The sequence below is a fragment of the Pinus tabuliformis genome, chromosome Q, assembly GCF_031772625.1.
Source record: "Pinus tabuliformis cultivar Carrire ecotype Pingquan chromosome Q, CPIR1, whole genome shotgun sequence".
Lineage (NCBI taxonomy): Eukaryota > Viridiplantae > Streptophyta > Pinopsida > Pinales > Pinaceae > Pinus > Pinus tabuliformis.
Window position 1 is genome coordinate 28,026,756 of NC_142296.1, and position 19,959 is coordinate 28,046,714.

Sequence of the window (19,959 nt, forward strand, 5' to 3'; positions counted from 1 at the left end):
AGCCAATTCACATAGGTGGCAACACTGGACCCCAAGGAAACTGCACAAGGGAATAGGAGGTTTGGGGGGTAGAGGAGAAGGCTTATGAGAACCCTTTGACTGTCTATGAGAAGCAGAGGGATTGTACTGAGAGCTGGATAGCTTCCGAGCTAAGACTATGTGTAATCTGGAAATATTTCCACTTGTATGCTAATACAGAGATGGGGTTTTAGGCTGGTGCTTCCCCTGGTTATATCTTCTGCATTATATGTGTTTGATTTCTCCATATTAGTCATATGTGTTCTTATTGATTTTGCTCATGTTCGATTAAGCTTCCACTAAATTGGTTGTAGAAGTAGATCAAGTGTTTTGATTTAGTACATTGCATTACTAGGTGATCTACAGGTGAGAATTTTCTACATGGTATCGGAGCACAGGTGATCAAGGAAGAACCGTATACTGAGTGGAGATCTCAAAGTTTTTAGTTTTGGGCCGAGAGTTTGTAGAGCAGATCTGAAAATTTTTGTACAAAATTTTCAGAAATAAATAGCAGATTTGGATTTATTGTGGAAAAATACCCAAAAAAAAATAAAATCGGTTGAATCGGAGTTCAGATGAGGGAGATATCGCTGATTTAAAATCAGCTCTTTTTCTAGAAAATTTCATGACGACGGGAAAGTGGAAATAGATTGGTGTGCTAGCCAAGATCTTGTATGCACTTGAGGTATAAGATGCATGCAACGCCTTGAGGAGCAAGGCAAAGGTTAGAGACTTGGTGGTTGAGAGAGAGAGTATATTACCTCTCAACATGCACTGCCAGAAGAAGTCTCAGACAATTGTGGAGGAGCCACGATTGGTGCAGCAGCTTCAGGAGGTTGTGGAGCAGCCACAACAGGGGAAGCTGAGAGGAGATCGAATAGAGACATCTACTCATGTAGAGACCTCCAGTAGGGGAAACTTTGAGCCAGGTGGGCAGAGGGATCACATGCAGCCATACCTCCAGGTAGGAGGTGGAGCGATGTGGAGTGATCATCCCATGGAGGAGGGGCAGGATCCTTGAGGTACCCAACCTCTTGGATGAGACCTTGCTATGAGAGGCTCGATGTGGAGTAGTAGGAACTGACTATTGGGTAGAGACAGATGCGGATGGAGCAACAGAGAGAGCTACAGTGCAGGGAATACCAGAACAGCGCAGAGCATGCCGGCTGCAGCAATGCGAGAGGCACAAGTGTGTTGCACAGTGTAGGGTAGAAAAGAGAAGGGTGCAATCGTGCGAGATGCATGGAGATGTTGCAGTAGCGCAGAGGTAAGAGAGGGAGCACTTGTCAGCAGCAGGTAGAGCTTCAACATCAGAGTATGTTTCTAGCCCAACAGAGAGGTTAGTTGGGAGTTTTTGTTCCGAGTGTTGCTGGAGCAACCACACTTGGTAGATGTGTTGCATGCATAACATTCCAGAGTTATAGGATTGGGTTCGAAAGGAAGCCTTTCTTATTGAGAGGGAGTGTTGAAAAGTGTGCAACAAGAAATGCTAAATTTAGGAAGTGCTAAAAATAGAACTGCTATAAATAGCACTTCTAAAAATAGCAGTTTGGCCAATGAGCATTTTGGCCACCTTGGGTGAGAGGTGAAACTGCTAAAAATAGCATTTCTAGGTCCCTTTCTATTTTTAGATAGTCCCTGGTCTAAAATATGAAGTAAAATTCGAATTTGGTCTTACCAGCAGTTTAAAATATTAATTAATTAATTCTCCATGAGTTAATTAGTTAAGGAAAATCAAACTTGAAGTCTTTGTGAGAACATGCAATTATTTCTCCACTAATTGGGGAATGTGTCCTTGATTTGCTCCACTGATTGAGGAATCAAGGATGAGTTCTATATTGAGAGGATTATTTGACTTAGTTTAACTTAGTCAATTTCAGTTAGATTAATTTAACAAGTTGTTAAATTAATGAGATATAGTTTGTTGATTCTTGCATGCATGTGACAACTATTATTTTCAGATAACTATGTATTCACTCATGGATAACTGATGCATGTCAGTTCTGTCAGAGACCTAGTTGAGATCAGAGAAGGGACAATGTACTATCAGTTGGATGAATATTTTTCCTATAAAGGAAGCTCATCCATGATGAGGATTTATCTCCTTCAAGTTTGTGCAGTTAGATCAGAGGTTAGTGAGTGTGTGAAGAGGCCAATTCACACAGGTGGCAGCACTGGACCCCAAGGAAACTGCACAAGGAAATAGGAGGCTTGGAGGGTAGAGGAGAAGGTTTGTGAGAAGCCTTTGACTGTCTATGAGTAGCAGAGGGATTGTACCGAGAGCTGGATAGCTTCCGAGCTAAGGCTTTGTGTAATACAAACATATTTCCACTTGTATGCTAATACAAAGATGGGGTTTTAGGCTGATGCTTTCCCCTGATTATATCTTCTGTGTTATGTGTGTTTGATTTCTCCATATTAATTATATGTGTTCTTATTGATTTTGCTCATGTTCGATTAAGCTTCCGCTAAATTGGTTGTAGAAGTAGATCAAGTGTTTTACTTTAGTACATTGCATTACCAAGTGATCTACGGGTGGGAATTTTCTACAGAAGCATATAGGTTATTGAAGGAAATGAAGTTTGGTCTCAGCTTCACTTGGTCTTATGACCCAATGGGAGTAATTTCAAAACTCAGGGTTGAAAATAAATTTATTGCATACCAACATACAACCAGGCCTGAAATAGAGTAGTACAAAAATCAGTTAGAATGGAAGGAGAACACCCTTCAAGAAGTAGAAGAACAGGCAGTCTCTACTTCAAATGTACAAACTCCACTTGCATAGGAAAAGACAGCCAAGCAAGGAAGGGAAGAACAGTCATCCCCTACAACTGAAGCATCAAGCCAGGGCTTTAGAATTGTGCATAGAAAGAAGAGACCTAGGATCTCTGTGAAGGTTAGTGCAACAAATGAGCCACAGAAAACAACATTTGATGGACTTGGGGAGACTTTTCTTTTTACATAGTCTGGTGGACAGTCTACATAGTCCCCCACTCATTCCACTACTTCTCAGGAACAACAGGTGATTCAGACCAGTGGAACCAGTCAGAAGGACAAAGAAGATGATATCTTCCATGTTTTCAGTGAAATTAAGAAGAAGAATGAGGAATTGAAGCTAAACACTTATACTCAATTCTGGAAACACTCTTCCAGTTCTCAAGCTAGACTTCTTTCAGTCTTTGACTCTGAGAAGGGTAAGATGCAAATGGATTTCTTACAAGCTCAAATTCCATAGCCTAGGACTCCTGCACATTATCAAAAGCAATCCTCATTTGAGTTTAATGTAAAAGATGTACATCCAATTGACCAAATTGAGATGCACAAACAGATTGGCTAGATGATTTCTTCCACTTTAACTCATACTTCCATGATTTTGTCAAAGTTGCAGGCCACCTTAGCCAATACATAGTCAAAACTCAAGTTGGAAAAATTTTCCTCACTAGCAAAGGACACCAAGATCAAATCCTTGGAAGGTCTGGTGCTGAAGATGGGATATGATCCCTCAAATATAAATGCTGCAGAAGAATTTGTCAAGAAGAAGAATGCTGAGCTCTCAGCATTAAGGAAGTAGCTCAAACTGCTAGCTTCTGAGGACCTAATGACCAAGGAGATTGAGGAAACAAAGACTCAGAAATCTAACATGATGAAGCTCATCATGGAACAACATCTGCAAATAAAACAAATGGAGGAGAAAATGGAAAAATTGGTCAAAGAGAAAGAGGAAGTTGTGAAAAGGACTCAAATTCCAATGGATGTAGTTCCTATTTCAGCAGTATCTATAACTAGAGTTTCTACTTCATGCACAACACCAACTACAAGTACAACAAAAGTAGCTAAACAACTTGCAGAAGCTGTTCAGAACATCTCCATTTAGACAGTTGAAATTAAGAAGTTGCAGGATGAACTGAAGGAATTAAAACATATGAAGGCAATTGCAAACAGTTCACATGCAGCCGAGTTGCAGAGGAAAAAAAGTCAAATTGAAGTTTTGCAGAAGGAAATCAAAGAATCTTACCTTGGAAACAAACTAGGTTTGGCAAAGGAGATTCTATGGGAATAAATTACTGAATCAGTCAAGGATATCTGGCCCTATATCAAGATAATCTTTGATCAAAAAGACTTGTTGGAGAAAGCTCAGGAAGCTATTGAAATTATCTCCAAGGAAATTGAGGACATGCCAGAAGTTGCCACTGAGGTAATCAAGTTTTTGAATTCTAAAGACAACTATGAGCTTGAAGAATTAGCTATAAATGACAGGATAACAACCATACTTGAAGTGAATAAAATCATCACAAAGAAAAACTTCATTCTCAAGTTGGAGGAAAAATGTAACAATGTTAATGTCATAGTTCAAAGATTTTTCAGTAGGTTGAAACCCTTGACCATTAAGGGTTTTCCCTCTATGGTTGTGATAAATGACAAATTAATGCCCATTGAATATTATGTTCGAAAGCTTATAGAGGTAGGTACCAATGCAACTTCAGTTTCAAACATAAGAGGTGTAGCAACACCAAGGGTTGTGCTGTGTTGGGTGTGGAGCTTGATTATCTTCTGTATTCAAAGGTTTCAGTTGGATGTATACCCTAGGAAGACTGTACACCCCTCCACGTGGGGGGGACTTTCCCCCCCGCAGGGGTAAATCCCCCCCGACTGGGGGTCCGGGGGCCAGCGGTCCGACGGCGGGGGTTCGGGGGCAACACCTCCGAAGCTAAAAACATATGTAAAATTGCCTTTTAAAAGTCTAGTAATTTCTAGTCAATCTGGGCCGTTCATTAGGCCAATGATCTGACAGTAGAAGTTATGTTTAATTTAGGGTTTTTTTCCCTAGAAGGCAACCCCTCACTACATTTGAGGGAATTGTATTACGTCTATGCACATCTATATTCTAAGCGAGAAAGAGAGAGGAGATTGAGAGCGAAGAGGGTGTTACAGCGGATCTGTTGTAGGTTGTATCTCTTTAGTTTGATGGATAATATAATAAAAGAAGGACTGGTTGTTTCTCCGTGGATGTAGCCCAAATTGGGTGAACCATGTATATCTGTGTCTCTCTTGTTTTATGCGTTTTCTGTGTTTATATTTCTGCAATATTTTATGTGTTCCATTGCTCTGTAATATATAATTTTCTAAAAATTGGTATCAGAACCGAAGCTCTATTTGGCTGATAAACTCGCAGGAGAGATGGGTTCCTGGTTCAAGTGGGAGCAATGACGGAAGATGGTAGGTTTAGGGTCGAAAAATTCAATGGCCAAAACTACGAGCTGTGGAAGATGCAGATGGAAGATTATCTGTATCAGAGCGATCTGTGCCTACCATTGAGTGGAAAGACAAAGAAGTCGACGAGTATGACAGACACAGAATGGGATATTTTGGACAGAAAGACACTTAGAACAATACGGTTGTGCCTAGCGGCGTCGGTAGCGTTTAATATTTCAAAGGAAACGACAACACATGGTTTAATGTCAGCATTAACCAAACTATATGAAAAACCCTCAGCCTCAAATAAGGTATTTCTTATGAAGCATTTATCTAATATGAATATGTCAGAAGGTGGATTTGTTGCAGATCATTTAAATGATTTTAATACAGTTACAAGTCTGTTAATTTCTGTAGGGGTAAATTTTGATGATGAAGTTAGGGCTCTGTTTTTTCTGTGCTCATTGCCAGAAAGTTGGAATGGTTTAGTTATGGCCATTAGTAACTGTGTCTCTCGATCTATTACTTTAAAGTTTGATGATGTTTTTGGTGCAATCCTTAGTGACGAAATGCGGCGGAAAAGCTCCGGTGAGACATTAGGTAATGCTTTGAGTGCAGAGTCTAGGGGAAGAAAAATGGAAAGAGGAAAGAGCCCAGGATATCGCAGTAAGTCAAGGAAAGGCAGATCCAAGTCCAAATCGGGGATAGTGTGTTGGGAATGCGGAAAGAAAGGACACCTAAAGAAATACTGCAAGTCTCGGAAGGGAAAAGAAGGAGATGCACAGCAAGAAAACAATCATGAAGCAAATGTGACAAGTGAGGTGTTACAAGATGCTTTGATTCTTTATTTCGAAAATATTACTGATTCCTGGGTGGTAGATTCAGGGACCTCATTCCATGCCACACCTGATAAGAAACATTTTCATGATTATGTTCAAGGATATTTTGGACAATTTCGACTGGGTGATGATAAACCCTGTAAAATCGTTGGAATGGGTACAATTTTCATAAAACAACAAAATGGAAATCAGTGGCTATTGAAGAAGGTAAGGCATGTTCCAGATCTGAAGAAAAATTTGATTTCAACAGGGCAGTTGGGAGGTGAAGGTTGCGTAACTACTTTCACAAATAAAACCTGGAAGGTCACTAAAGGATCCCTGGTAATAGCGAAAGGAGAAAAGGTTGGTACATTGTATTTATGCAATAGTATTTCTAATTCTGTTAATGCTTTAACTTCCAAAGGAGCAGATGCAACATTATGGCATCATAGGCTCGGAAACATGAGTGAGAAGGGAATGAAGATTCTTCACTCAAGGAATTTGTTGCTAGGTTTGAAGAATGTTGATTTGGACTTCTGTGAGAATTGTGTTTATGGAAAACAGAAGAGAGTCAGATTCCTTAGAGTTGGGAAAGAAAAGAAGATCGAAAAATTAGAGCTTGTGCATACAGATGTATGGGGACCTACTCAGGTATCATCTCTTGGTGGCTCTCGTTATTATGTTACTTTTATTGATGATGCAACCAGAAAAACCTGGATTTATTGTATTCGAAATAAATCTAATGTATTTGATACTTTCAAGAAATGGAAAGCTTTGGTTGAAAATGAGACAGGAAAAAGGTTGAAGTGTCTCAGATCAGATAATGGAGGTGAATATTGCAGCAAAGAGTTTGATAGGTACTGTTCAGAGAATGGAATTCACTTAGAGAAGATAGTTCCAGGAACACCACAAGGAAATGGTGTGTCAGAAAGGATGAACAGGACAATCATGGAGCATGCAAGGTGCATGAGATTGCATGTAGGTTTTCCTTTACAGGGAAGATGCTGTAGATACTGCTGTTTATCTAATAAACAGAGGGCCTTCAAGTTCCTTGGATGGTGGTATTCCAGAGGAGGCATGGGCAAGTAAAAAGGTAAACTACTCATTTTTAAAGACTTTTGGTTGTGAAGCTTTTGCCCATATTAACAAAGAAAATAGAACAAAGCTTGAGGCAAAATCAAAGAAATGTACCTTTATTGGATATGGTGTTAATGATTCTGGTTATTGCTTATATGATTATGAAAATCACAAAATCATTAGGAGCAGAGATGTAATATTCAATGAAAAGGTCTTGTATAAGAATCAACTGCAGGAAAAGAAACAAGAAAAAGAAAATAAAGAATACACAGTGCTTGACGATATCACGGGAAAAGTGATGGTGCCTGAAAATCATAATGATCAACAGCCAGAACAACAACCACAACAGCAACAAGCACTTCAAACACCTGAAAGTGGTGTTAGAAGATCTACTGGGATAAGTAGACCCCCTGAACGATACTCTCCTTCATTATATTATGTATTGTTGACTGATTCTGGTGAACCAGAATGTTATGAAGAAGCAGTGCAGGTAGAAACCAGGAAGAAGTGGGATCAAGCCATGAAAGAAGAGATGGACTCCTTAGCACATAACTAGACTTGGGACTTAGTCAGGTTGCCTGCAGGTAAAACAACATTGCAGAATAAATGGGTTTACAAGTTGAAGGAAGAAGATGGAGGTAGAAAAAGGTATAAAGCTAGACTTGTGGTGAAAGGGTTTGCACAGAAAAAGGGTATAGACATTGATGAGATATTTTCTCCTGTTGTGAAAATGACTTCAATAAGAACTATTCTAAGTCTAGTAGTAGTTGAAAATTTGCATCTTGAGCAGTTAGATGTAAAGACAACCTTTCTCCATGGGGATTTGGAGGAAGAGATATATATGCAGCAGCGACAAGGATATGAGGTAAAAGGGAAGGAGAAACTAGTGTGCAGGTTGAAGAAGAGCTTGTATGGATTAAAACAGGCTCCAAGGCAGTGGTATATAAAATTTGACAGGTTTATGTCTGAACAAGGTTATACTAGATGTCACTCTGATCATTCTGTTTATCTCAAAAGAAAAAATGATGACTGCTATATTATATTATTATTGTATGTAGATTACATGCTTGCTGCAGGTTCTAACATGCAGGAAATAAATGTGCTCAAAAGGAAATTGGCAAACTCATTTGCAATGAAGGATTTGGGTGCTGCAAAACAAATCCTTGGTATGAGAATAACTAGAGAGAGGAAGAATCACAAATTAACATTGTCTTAAAGTGAGTACATAGAAAAGGTGTTGAAAAGGTTTAATATGCAGAATGCAAAACCAGTTAGTATACCTTTGGCTAGCCATTTCAAATTAAGTAAGGAGGCGTGTTCCAAGACTCAGGAAGAAATGGCTCATATGTCTAAAGTTCCATATGCATCAACAGTTGCAAGCTTAATGTATGCAATGGTCTGCACAAGGCCTGATATTGCACATGCAGTGGGAGTTGTAAGTAGGTACATGAACAATCCAAGAAAAGAACATTGGATGGCAGTGAAGTGGATTCTCAGGTATTTGAGAGGTACCACAAACCAAGCATTATGCTTTGGTGGTTCAAACATTGATCTATAGGGATATGTTGATGCAGATATGGCAAGTGACAAAGATAACAGGAGGAGCACTACATGATATGTATTTACTGTAGGTGGAACAACTGTCAGTTGGGTTTCAAAAATCCAAAGTGTTGTTGCACTTTCAACAACAGAAGCAGAGTATGTTGCTGCTACAGAGGCTAGTAAAGAAATGATTTGGTTACAAAGGTTTTTGGATGAATTGGGTAAGAAGCAGGAGTTGGGCAGGTTATGCAGTGACAGCCAGAGTGCCATACATCTTGCAAAGAACTCTGCAGTTCATTCCAAGACTAAACATATACAACTCAAGTACCATTTCATACGGTCAGCATTGGAAGATGGACAGTTGAAGCTGGAAAAGATACACGCTAGCCTAAATCCTGTAGATATGTTAACAAAAGTTGTAACCAGAGAGAAACTGAGAATCTACTCAGTTTAAATTGGTCTTCAAGTATGATGAAGAAGATGAGAAACAACTAGGTCCAAAGTGGAGTCTGTTATGAAACCAGCTCACAAAAAGATAGAAAAGAGAGATCCACGCCTTAGAATTCAGCCTCTTCGAGGGGGCAACCTCCTTTACATTACATAAATGAACAATTCTTGGATGATACAAATGACAAAACCTCCTTTCTATATATAGGATTCTAGGGAGTCACAATATAATCCAGCCGACCTAACAATAATAATATAAAGCCACAAAAATAACAATAGAGGGATTCTATGGGGCACAGAAATAACAATATGGGGGTAATAGGGGCACAACAATATAAATAAGGGGTATAACTACAATAGTAATGGGGTAATCACTAGTATTATAGGGACCCAACATGCCCCTCTCCTTCAAAAAAGTGTTGTCCTCAATGCTTGAGTAGTTCTGGATACTTCTGCATAAAATTCTCATCCTCCCATGTGGAATCTTCAGCGGATAAGTTCTTCCACTTGATAAGATACTCTGAAATTGATCGATTTCGTAGCTGTCGAGTTCTTGTTTCTGTGACTGCTTCCGGTTCCAATATAATTTTTCCTTCCTCGTCAATTTCTGGCAATATTGTTTGAATTGGGAGCTTGTCACCTATAACCTTCTTTAAACATGAAACATGGAAAACTGGGTGCAATCGAGAAGCTGCAGGAAGCTCCAATTTGTATGCCATAGTACCAATCTTTTGCAACACCTTGTACGGACCATAATACTTTGGTGATAATTTATTATCCTTCTTAGCTTGCTTTAGGGACATTTGCTTATATGGTTGTAGCCGTAGGAATACCCAATCACCTACATCAAAACTTCTTTCACTGCGATGTTGATCTGCCTGTTGTTTCATTCTATTTTGTGCCAACACGAGGTTATCCTTTAAGAGTTGGAGGACTTGTTGTTGATGTTCGATGTGATGTTCCACTGCCTGAACCTTAGAATTTTCTCTTAAATATGATGTGATGGATGGTGGTTGATACCCATAAAGTGCCATAAATGGGGTCATTTTTGTTGCTGTATGGAAGGAAGTGTTATACCACCATTCAGCCAGAGGCAACCATTTGACCCATTGTGTCTGTTTATCAGATACAAAGCAACGAAGATATCCTTCCAAACATTTGTTTACTATCTCAGTTTTCCCATCAGATTGAGGATGATAAGATGAGCTATGAGCTAACTGAGTACCAAGACAAGAAAATAATTCTGTCCAAAAATTTCCAGTGAAAATGGGATCTCTGTCACTTACAATAATCTTTGGGTTTCCATGTAGCTTTTGAACTGTTTCCATAAATGCAGTAGAAACTGTACTGGCTTTAAATGGATGTGATAATGCACAAAAGTGTGCATACTTGGTAAGTCTGTCAACTACCACCATGATGACACTCTTTCCCTCAGACTTGGGTAAACCTGTGATAAAATCCATTGAAACCTCCTCCCAACGTTGGCTTGGAATGGATAAAGGTTGTAATAGACCCGGTGTCTTAATTGTTTCAACTTTATTTTGCTGGCAAACCAAACATTCCGCCACAAACTTTTGAATATCTGATTTAAGGCCATCCCAAAAAAATTCCTTCTTAACCCTGTGGTAAGTTTTTAAAAATCCTGAGTGCCCTCCTAAGGGAGAAGTGTGCAATTCCATAAGAATCTTTTGTTTTAGCTGGGAATTCTTACAGAGGTATAAGCGATCTTTGTACCATAATGAATCATTTTGCCAGCTAAATGTATCAGAAGTACTGGAATCTTGTTGTAGCTTTCGAATAAGTGCCCACACTTCTTCGTCATTCTTCCATTCCTCCCTTGCTTCGTTTATCCAATCTGGTTGGATAATAGAAATGGCACACAACAATGCTTCCACATCCTCATCCTTTCTTGAGAGTGCATCTGCCACCACATTTTGCTTCCCTTTTTTGTAGATGATTTCAAAGTCATAACCCAACATCTTTGTGACCCACTTTTGTTGCTCTTCAGAGGATAATCTTTGTTCTAAAAAGTATTTAAGGCTATCATGATCCGTTTTTACCTTGAAGTGTCTTCCCATTAGGTAGGGTCGCCATTTCTTAAGTGCATGGAGTATTGCCAACATTTCCTTCTCATAAATAGCTTTGCTTAAAAACTTTCCCTTGATTGGACGACTTTCAAAAGCAATGGGTCTTTCATCTTGCATTAGAACAACACCAATTCCATTTCCTGAAGCATCACATTCCACAATAAAGGTTTTTGTGAAGTCCGGTGTAGCTAAGACCGGTGCTTGGCACATTGCCTCTTTAAGATGTTCAAAGGCCTTTGTTGCTTCCGGAGTCCATGAAAATGAATCTTTCTTCAATAATGTTGTTAGAGGTGCTGCTATTCTCCCATAATTCTTAACAAACTTGCGATAATACCCTGTCAACCCAAGAAATCCTCGCAGATGCTTTATGGATGTGGGGATTTTCCATTCCTTAATGGCTTTAATTTTGCTAGGGTCTACCTTAACTCCTTCATGAGATACAATATGACCCAAATATTCCACCTCCTGGACTCCAAAGAAACATTTGGATCTTTTTGCATATAATTGTTTCTCCTCCAATAGTTGTAGCACCCTGTCAACATGTTCAACATGATCCTTCCAAGACTTGCTGTAGATTAGTATATCATCAAAAAATACTAACACAAATTTTCTAAGGAATGGTTTGAAAATTGAATTCATCAAACCTTGAAATGTTGAAGGTGCATTGGTAAGGCCAAAAGGCATGACCAAAAATTCATAATGACCCTCATGAGTTCTAAATGCCGTTTTCGGAATGTCTTCAATCTTCATTCTGATTTGATGATATCCCGAACGAAGATCCAACTTGGTGAAGTAAATTGATCCATGCAATTCATCCAGTAATTCATCAATAACAGGAATGGGGAACTTATCTTTAATAGTGAGCTTGTTGAGCTCCCTATAATCCGGACACATGCGCCATGATCCATCCTTCTTGTGCACCAATACTACTGGAGCTGAGAAAGAACTTTGACTCGGTTGAATTATACCAGCCTCTAGCATTTCTGCAACCATACGTTCAATTTCACTTTTTTGGACATAGGGATATCTGTACGGCCTGATGTTTGGAGGAACACTTCCTGGAATCAGATGAATAGCATGATCATGATCACGCATAGGTGGGAGACCTTTGGGAGTCTCAAATACCTTGGAATGATTGTCCAGGACTTTTTGGAGATCTGGAGAAATAGATGATTCCAATGTGGAAACATCTAGCGAACATAATTGTGCAATTACACCTCTTTGCTCCTTTTTTAGAAGCTTTGTCATACCATGAGAGCTGATTATCTTTCCTGGTTTCCCTGCAATACCCCTTAATTCAACTTCCTTTCCTTCCGTAGAAAATTTGATGAAAAGTTCTTGAAAATTAAAAGCTATTGTACCCAAGGATTGTAGCCATTGGACTCCTAGTACAACATCAGCACCTCCCATTGGAATGGAAAGCATTGGGCTAGTCAATACATATTCTCCCATGGATAGCTTGATATTATGGCACTTTCCAGAGCAATTTATTGTTCCTCCATTTGCAATCATCACTTGACACTCTGGTGCTGGATATAGGAAGCAATTCAATTCTTTTGCTACCCTACAATGAATAAAATTGTGGGTGCTTCCTGAATCAATCAACACTATTACCTTTTTCTTCTTGATTTGTCCTTCTATCTTGATGGTTTGAGGAGTGGTAATTCCCGCCAATGCATTACAAGATATGGTCGGATTTATTTTTTCTTCATCTAGGCTTTGTTCCTGGAGTATATCCTCTTCTTTTGACCTTTCTTGCTCCTTTTCTTCTTCTTCACAATCTATGTAGAATAATTTCTTCTCAGCACACTTATGACCTTTTGTGTATTTGCTATCACAATTGTAACAAAGCCCTTTTGCTCTTTTTTCTTCCAATTGTTGTGGTGTCAACCTTGTAGGTTGTGGAAGACTAGGGGCAACAACACTTCCGTCTTTATAGTTGTGAGTGGTATGCTTCCTAGTTGCCATAATTTTGCTTTCCATTTTTCTTGCTAACCTGAATGCCTTCTCTAATGAATCAGGTTCCCAAAGGCGAACATCATGTTGGATATTATCCTTTAAAGACCCTATGAACACATCAATCCTATGCTCCTCTGGAATATCTTTTACCCTTATGTTCAATTTTTGGAACTCCTCAATGTGCTCCATTATTGAACCCTTTTGTTTGAGACTTATCAATTGGCTAAAAAAAGTGTTGCTTTTTGTATCCTCATAATGTGCTATCAATTCTTCCGTAAAAATTGCCCAAGTGATAAATTGTTTACGAGAACAAAGCCATTGATACCATACAAACTGATTTGGTTCCAAATATACAGTTCCATACGTACCTTTTGTGCGTTTTGCACATTATTGAGATCGAAGAATTGCTCCATCTGTAATATCCATGTGGCGGGATCCTTGCCATCAAACTTCCTCATATCGATTTTTGGAATATGGTGATTCTTCGATCCAACATTAGCGTCTATGGAATCATGATTAACATTTCTTTTGTTCTCATCATGAGTTTCCTTTAGTACCCTTTCACCCTTAGGGACCATTTCTTGTAGCAACTTATTCATATTTATCTTCAATTCGTCCATGTCTGTCTTCAAATCTATCTTCAAATCATCCATCTTAGCTTCCACGTCAATCATCTTAGCTTCTATGCCTTTCTTTAAACATTCCATCTTAGCTTCTACGCCTTTCTTTAAACCATCCATCTTAGCTTCTACATCTTTCTTTAAACCATCCATCTTAGATTCTGTTCCTTTTTGTGCAAGGGACAATTGTTGCACTTGGTCTTGTAATTTTGATATATCATGTTGCATTTCTTCCTCTTCTTCATGAGTCATGCTAGAGCTTTCAGGTTCCTTACTAGGTGTTTGCATTTTCTTTCCTCGGGGCATCAGTTACCGATAATAATGCTCTACTATGCCCTTTGAATTCCTTCAAAATAAATTTTCAAACCAAGCTTAAGCAAAAATTTAAGAAAATCTACACACCTTTTTTCACTTTGTAGGAGCTCGATATTGCCTCTGATGTATCTCTGTACTTTCCAATCATCTAGTTCTGAATTTGTGATCTGTAGTAGCCCTCTGTGTCCTCTTTCCAATGCCACAAGTCTGACCCAAATTGGATTCTCCAAGGAAGAGTTATGTGAAATCTCCCACAGTGACTTGCTTTTAGACTAGTTCAGTAGAGCGAACTTGTACGACGTGCCACGAGTCACTGTTTGAACCTTTGGATCTGAAACTCGCATACAAGAAACTACAGTCCGTCCTCTTTTTGTACCTTCTTACTAAATTTCAATCCGATCCCCAGAGAGAAATTTATGACGATTTTCCCCAGGTCACCTGTTTTGAATGTAATTCAGGAGTCTGCAAAAAGACCAACTTCCTCAGATCATATCTCCGCAAATATCATGCGAAAAGCTCTGAAATTTGCACCCAAGGTTCAGTGTGATTTCTTCTCAAATGGGTTTTTTTTGCAACTTCTGAAACGTCACAGAAAAAACGTTATAGCGAAAATGCCACGATGACCTGTTTGGAGCAGCGAAACCCTAGAATCCAAAGCTCTGATACCAAATGTTATGAAACCAGCTCACAAAAAGATAGAAAAGAGAGATCCACGCCTTAGAATTCAGCCTCTTCGAGGGGGAAACCTCCTTTACATTACATAAATGAACAATTCTTGGATGATACAAATGACAAAACCTCCTTTCTATATATAGGAGTCTAGGGAGTCACAATATAATCCAGCCGACCTAACAATAATAATATAAAGCCACAAAAATAACAATAGAGGGATTCTATGGGGCACAGAAATAAAAATATGGGGGTAATAGGGGCACAACAATATAAATAAGGGGTATAACTACAATAGTAATGGGGTAATCACTAGTATTATAGGGACCCAACAGAGTCATTGTCTAGCAAATGAAGCTGCGGTGGAGTTGCTATAATCAGTCTCCAAGTGGGAGATTGTTAGGTGTGGAGCCTAATTATCTTCTGTATTCAAAGGTTTCAGCTAGACGTATACCCCAGGAAGACTGTACACCCCTCCATGCGGGGGGTGCGGGGGGGGACTTGTCTCCCTCGCGGGGGTCCGAGGGCAACGCCCCTGAAGATAAAAACAGATGTAAAATTGCCTTCTAAAAGTCTAGTAATTTCTAGTCAATCTGGGCTGTTCATTAGGCGGATGATCTGACAGTAGAAGTTATGTTTAGTTTAGGGTTTTTTTCCCTAGAAGGCAACCCCTCACTATATATGAGGGAATTGTATTGCGTCTATGCACATCTGTATTCTGAGTGAGGAAGAGAGAGGAGAATGAGAGCGAAGAGGGTGTTACAGTGGATCCACTGTAGGTTGTATATCTTCAGTTTGTTGGATAAGATAATAAAATAAGGACTGGCTATTTCTCTGTGGATGTAGCCCAAACTGGGTGAACCACGTATATCTGTGTCTCTCTTGTTTTATGCGTTTTCTGTGTTTATATTTCTACAATATTTTATGTGTTCCATTACTCTGTAATATACAATTTTCTAACATGCTGAATGCACTCAGAGATTCCTTTTTCATTCTAAATGAAATCATACATATATTTCCCATAAAACCTACTTTTACTAAGTATATAGAAATGGATGAAGCTTACTGAAGAGTAACTAAGTTGTCTATCCCAGATAAGAAACGTTGGGAATAGTTAACTGATTTACTTGACTGAAAAAAGGATCAAACAACCTTCAGTGTTTCCAGGAACAAGTCATCAACAGTTCAACAGTTTTCAGCTTTTCCAGGAACAGTCACCAACAACTCAACACCAAAATAGTGACAGATCGACTATCAGTTTATATTCTTGATTTTGTGTTGATCTATTTTTGTAAATTTCTTTAAGATGTTTTCTCAGCTCTAAGATATTATAAATAACTCCCTTCCACGAGTTATTAAGGGTTGCACCCTTGAAAGTGTAGGAATTTACAGGGTAAGTTCCACAGAAGAATACCAAAAGGACACCGCTCACAACCAGATCTCAAATCAATACACCAGTATTTTTGACGTGGTTAAAACCCTCAGAGTGCAAGGAGGGAAACAGTCCACGGCCTGTCCCAACGTGGGTACAGACAATTTATTAATCAAAGAATGAAAATTTACATAAGCTTCTCTCATGCACGGATTCACCGAACAATGACCCTCCATGCGCTTTAAATAGAACTCATGGACCAATCGGGTGTCAAGCCACGGATCAAGTGTCGGTAATACCGAGGTGAGAGTGAACCGTCGGATCACTACATATCGTGACCGTCGGATTGTAAGTTACAAAATGTACAACGGTAAAGAAACACACTTTACCTAACTCTAACCTAACTCTATACTAGACCAAGTTGAACTTAACTATATCCTATGTGTCGGAATATCCTAACATCCCCCCTTAAGAACAACTTGGGATAGGATTGAAGGATTTACAAATATGACACAATAGGAGAAGGAAGGAGGCACTAGAGCCTATCCCCCCTTAGTGACAACTTCCTGAACTCCAAGCATATATCGAAGTTTAGTGAACTTCGCCTCTGTGAGAGCCTTTGTGAAGATGTCTGCAACCTGATCATCCGTTGGACAATATTGCACTTCAAGAACATGGTCATGAATGAGCTTTCTGATGAAGTGCATGTGTAGTTCAATGTGTTTGCTGCGCTGATGCTGGACTGGATCTTTGCATAGCTGAATGGCACTTTGATTATCACACCAAAGTGTGGTTGGATGCTGCTGCTCAAAGCCAAACTCTGATAGGATCTGACGAAGCCACAAGGCTTCCTTACTAGCTTCCACGGCACCACGATACTCTGCTTCTGCTGACGAAAGAGAAATGGCAGCCTGTTTCTTACAAGCCCATGTAATAGGTCCTGAACCAAGAGTGAAGACATAACCGGCAGTAGACTTCCGATCATCAAGGTCACCAGCCCAATCAGAATCAGTGAAACCAACTAACAGAGGAGCTGCTTTGGCACTGTAATGAATCCCAAACTGTATTGTACCTCGAACATAACGAAGTATTCTTTTAGCTGCTTTCCAATGACTTTCACGGGGGTTTTTCATAAAACGAGCAACAAGGCCAACAACAAAGGAAAGATCAGGACGAGTATGGGTTAAATACAAGAGTTTTCCGACAAGTTGACGGTATAAGGTAGCATCAACTTCAGGAGAAGTACAAGAGACTGAAAGTTTGACTCCAGACTGAAAGGGAGAAGGGGCTGGCTTACAGTCTTCCATGTGAAAATGACGAAGAATATCACAAGCATACTTGGACTGGGAAAGGAAAATACCCTCTTGGGATTGCAAGACTTGAAGACCGAGAAAATAGTGTAAGTGTCCTAAGTCTGTCATTTCAAATTTCTTTTTAAGGCTGGACTTCACATGGTTTATAAGGTTGGGATCACTACCAGTAAGAATAAGATCATCAACATAAAGAACAAGGATGATGAGAGAGTTGCCCACTTTCTTGGTGTAGACAGTATTGTCAGAATGACACCTAGAAAAGCCAGATTCTAAAAGAAAGCTATCCATTTTGGCATACCAAGCTCGAGGAGCTTGCTTGAGGCCATAAAGGGATTTCTTAAGGCGACAAACGAGGCTGGAGTCTGTTTGTATGAAGCCAATGGGTTGTTCCATATAGATTTCTTCCTGCAAGTCCCCATGCAAGAAGGCAGATTTAACATCCATTTGATGTACTTCCCATTTTAAAGAGGCAGCAAGGGAAAGAACAAGGCGGATAGAGTTCATTTTGGCAACTGGAGAGAAGGTTTCAGTGTAGTCAATGCCTTCAACCTGTGAAAAGCCCTTAGCAACTAGACGAGCTTTATGTTTGTTAACTTTCCCATCTGGTCCATACTTGGTTCTGTAAACCCATTTGCATCTAACAAGTTTGCGTCCCTTTGGTAGAGGAACAAGATCCCATGTATCATTTGTCATCAATGAATGATATTCTTCATTCATAGCTGTTTCCCAATGTGGATGGCCTGAAGCTTCTGCAAAAGTGTCAGGATCATGATTCACTGGAGCTTGAGCCAGTAAAGAAGAGGCTCTTTCAAACTGAGAACGTGTACGTCGCTGATCTGTAGGATCACCGGCAAGATCACCTGCTGCATCCCGAGTAGCACGGACCCATCTTGGAAGTTGAGGATCCTGAGAAGGTGGGGAAGGATTATCATCCTCGCTTTCATCATCAGAAGAAGAAATGTTCTCAAAGATAGAAGAGATGGGAAGAGGTGGCACATCCGCCGGACTAGGCTCGCAGGCCGATTTATTTTCATCAAATTTTACATCTCTTCTAATGATAACATTTTTGGACTTAAATGGAATAAGTCTATAGCCTTTTACATCTTCAGAATATCCAACAAAAGTACATTTCTCACTCTTAGGTTCTAAGGCTTTATGCTTTTCATCTGGAATATGGGCCCATGCTTCACTTCCAAACACACGAAAGTGACTTACATCTGGTTTAATGGAACTCCAAGCTTCTTCTGGAGTGATATTCTCTAGAACCTTAGTGGGAGTGCGATTGATTATATAATTTGCACAATTAATTGCTTCGGCCCAAAAACTAAGACTGAGTCCTTTAGATTGCAGCATACAATTAGCCATTTCCTTTAAAGTGCGATTTTTCCTTTCAGCTACACCATTTTGTTGTGGAGTGTATGGAACAGTATGTTGCATTTGAATGCCATTTTCGGTGCAAAAGGTGATGAATGCATTTTTAACATATTCTCCACCATTATCAGTTCTTAGCTTAAGAATTTGATGTCCAGATTGTTTTTCAACGAATGCTTTGAAAGCCAAAAAGGTGGTAAATACTTCGCTCTTGAGTTTTAAGAAGTATACCCAAGTGCGTCTAGAGAAATCATCAATGAAAGTTAAGAAGTACTTGCAGCCAGAGAATGAAGCAACAGGAAGAGGACCACATAAATCACTGTGCACAAGCTGTAAAGGGGCTGAGGCGTGCCAAGAGGCACGTTTGTCAAAACTGTCCCGATGATGTTTTCCGAGTACACATCCGGAACAAACACCATCTTTGCAAGATACCATAGGAAGACCTGTCACCATGTTTTCTTTACAGAGATGCTGAAGGGAGCGATAGTTTAAGTGACCATACCGCTCATGCCAAAGTTTGCTCACTTCATCATTATGAGCAACAAATACTGAGGGAAGATGGGATGACCCAAAGTTGTGAAACTTATACAACCTTTTGGAATCATCAGCAAGACCAGTAGCTAGAATCTGTTTAGGATCTTTTAGATCCTTGATTACAACATCATGAGGTGAAAATTCAACGATTTTACCTTCACCTGAATGAGTTATCTGATAGACAGATAGAAGGTTGCAGGATAAGTTTGGAACACATAATACATCATTGAACTGACCATTGTCTAGATGAACAGTTCCAGTCCCTACAACATTAAGAGATCTATCATCACCAACATATATATTTTTGGTGTTACAATCATTTAAAGAAGAAAACATGGCTTGGTTTTTGGCCATGTGACAAGAGGCTCCAGAATCAATGAGCCACTCATGAGAATGAGAAGAAGAAGAAGATACATTTAATGCATAACTAGACTGAGATGATTGACGATGACATGCAGAAAATGCCGTTCCGGAAGTTGAAGTTGAAGTAGGCTCCAGATGGATGTTATGTTTCTTCATTGCGGCTTCCAAGGCTTCCATCTTCTTAAAGCATTTAGATTCTAAGTGGCCATCTCGATTACAAAAGTTACAATGTCTTTCAGTCTTCTTCCATTTGTTTTTATT